Genomic DNA, 3,486 nt, shown 5'->3' on the forward strand with positions numbered 1-3,486 from the left:
ATGGAAACTTGGATTAACCTATACATGGTTGGTTAGATGAGAATTTATAGAACGCTTCCATTTATATTTTGGAATGGCAGATTTTGATTTGCGTGGTCTGCATCAAGGAAAAAGGAATAAACCACTAAGGTCAATGAATCACGACCTGCCATAAAATGATCACTCACTGCGGATATTCTATGTATTTATTTCAGTTATTTAACCAGGTAAGCTAGTTGAGAACAAGTTCTCATTTACAACTGCGACCTGGCCAAGATGAAGCAAAGCAGTGCGACAGAAACAAGAGTTACACATGGAATAAACAAGCGTACAGTCAATAACACAATAGGAAAAAAAGGGTATATACAGTGTGTGCAAATGGCATGAGCAGGTAGGCAATAAATAGGCCATAGTAGCAAAGTAATTACAATTTAGCAGATTAACACTGGAGTGATAGATGAGCAGATGATGGTCTGTGTGAGTAGTGATACTGGTGTGCAAAAGAGCAGCAAAGTAAATAAAAACAATATGGGGATGAGGTAGGTAGATTGGGTGGGCTATTTACAGATGGACTATGTACAGCTGCAGCGATCGGTTAGCTGCTCAGATAGCTGATGTTTAAAGTTAGTGAGGGAAATCTAAGACTCCAGCTTCAGAGGTTTTTGCAATTCGTTCCAGTCATTGGCAGCAGAGAACTGGAAGGAAAGGCAGCCAAAGAGGTGTTGGCTTTGGGGATGACCAGTGAGATATACCTGCTGGAGCGCGTGCTACGGGTGGGTGTTATCGTGACCAGTGAGCTGAGAAGGCAGAGCTTTACCTAGCATAGACTGATAGATGACCTGGAGCCAGTGGGTCTGGCGACGAATATGTAGCGAGGGCCAGCCGACTAGAGCATACAGGTCGCAGTGGTGGGTGGTATAACGTGCTTTGGTAACAAAACGGATGGCACTGTGATAGACAACATCCAATTTGCTGAGTAGAGTATTGGAAGCTATTTTGTAGATGACTTCGCCGAAGTCGAGGATCAGTAGGACAGTCAGTTTTACTAAGCTAAGTTTGGCGGCGTGAGTGAAGGAGGCTTTTTTTGACTTTCAAATCGTTGATAATTTTACTTTCAAATCGTTGTATTGGTGTGTGGCCAGTGACTTGGAGACCGCCCAGAATTATCTGCACCATTTGAGGAAAATTCAAACTGCATTCTAAGTTCTGTGACCCACTGTCCTATGACAAAATCAAATATATTGCTGTTTTAAGCAATTGGTCTTGTCATCATGTTGACTAAACTTTTATACTAACATCACCAAACTGAGGTCAAACGGATGTGTAATTTGTGTGTAATGTGGTTGAAACGTTGCCTTGTGTAATGTAGTAACACATACTGTCCACATATTGGAAATTAGCGTAATATACATTTATTAGAAATGGATAAATCATTTTAATTTAGGATGATAGTAAATTATACAAACTCACAGATTTGTTTCATTAATCACATATTTCTAGACCATTTATAACCATTCCAGCCCAGGACCTCAACATCCAGTTTCACCTGCGGGATCATCTGAGACCAGCCTCTCGGACAGCTGATGAAACTGTGTGTTTACAAAACTGAAGAGTCTGCGCAAACTATCTCAGGGAAGCTCTTCTGCGTGCTTGTCATCCTCACCATGGTCTTGACCTGACTGTAGTTCGACATCGTAACAGACTTCATGGCCCCTGGTACTCTGGCGAAGTGTGCTTCATTGATTAATCCTGGTTTCAACTGTACCGAGCAGATGTTAGACAGCATAAGGCATCGTGTGGGCGAGAGGTTTCATGTCAACGTTGTGAAGAGTGCCCCATGGTGGGCTTATGGTATGGGCAAGCGTAAGCTATGGCCAAAGAACACAATTGCATTTTATCGATGGCAATTTGAATGCACTGAGATGCCATGAGATCCTGAGGCCCATTCATCTGCCGCCATCACCTCATGTTTCAGCATGATAATGCATGGCCCCATGTCGCAAAGATCTGTACACAATTCCTGGAAGCTGAAAATATCCCCGTTTTTCCATGGCCTGCATACTCACCAGACATGTCACCCGTTGAGCATGTTTGGAAGACTCTGTGTACGACAGCATTTTCCAGTTCCTGCCAATATCCAGTAACTTCTCACAGCCATTGAAGAGGAGTGGGACAATATTCCACAGGCTGCCATCAACAGCCTGATCAACTCTACGTGAAGATGGCAAATGGCGGTCACACCAGATACTGACTGGTTTTCTGATCCACGCCTCTACCTTTTTAAGGTACCTGTGACCAGCTGATGCAAATCTGTATTCCCAGTTGTGAAATCCTGGGAGTGAGGTCTGCACAACGCATCACCGGGGGCAAACTAGCTGCCCTCCAGGACACCTCCACCACCCGATGTCACAGGAAGGCCATAAAGATCATCAAGGACAACAACCACCCGAGCCACTGCCTGTTCACCCCGCTATCATCCAGAAGGCGAGGTCAGTACAGGTGCATCAAAGCAGGGACCGAGAGACTGAAAAACAGCTTCGATCTCAAGGCCATCAGACTGTTAAACAGCCCCCACTAACATTTAGCGGCCGCTGCCAACATACTGACTCAACTCCAGCCACTTTAATAATGGGAATTGATGGAAATTTATAAAATGTATCACTAGCCACTTTAAACAATGCCACTTTATGTTTATATACCCTACATTACTCATCTCATATGTATATATGTATATACTGTACTCTATCATCTACTGCATCTTGCCATCTTTATGTAATACATGTATCACTAGCCACTTTAAACTATGCCACTTAATATAATGTTTACATACCCTACATTACTCATCTCATATGTATATGTATATACTGTACTCTATATCATCTACTGCATCTTGCCATCTTTATGTAGTACATGTATCACTAGCCACTTTAAACTATGCCACTATGTTTATATACCCTACATTACTCATCTCATATGTATATACTGTACTCTATACCATCTACTGCATCTTGCCTATGCCGTTCTGTACCATCACTCATTCATATATCTTTATGTACATATTCTTTATCCCTTTACACTTATGTGTGTGTATAAGGTAGTAGTTGTGGAATTGTCAGGTTAGAATACTCGTTGGTTATTACTGCATTGTCGGAACTAGAAGCACAAGCATTTCGCTACACTCGCATTAGCATCTGCTAACCATGTGTATGTGACAAATACAATTTGATTTGATTTATGTATGTACTGTACTCTATACCATCTACTGCATCTTGCCTATGCTATTTGGCCATCGCTCATTCATATTTTTATGTACATATTCTTAATTCCTTTACACTTGTGTGTGTATAAGGTAGTTGTTGTGAAATTGTTAGATTACTTGTATATTACTGCAGGGTCGGAACTAGAAGCACAAGCATTTCGCTACACTCGCAATAACATCTGCTAACCATGTGTATGTGACAAATAACATTTGATTTGACAGTTGGAAATGTTTACTAGCTAGGATAT

The sequence above is a fragment of the Salvelinus namaycush genome, unplaced genomic scaffold (genome assembly GCF_016432855.1).
Source record: "Salvelinus namaycush isolate Seneca unplaced genomic scaffold, SaNama_1.0 Scaffold132, whole genome shotgun sequence".
NCBI lineage: Eukaryota > Metazoa > Chordata > Actinopteri > Salmoniformes > Salmonidae > Salvelinus > Salvelinus namaycush.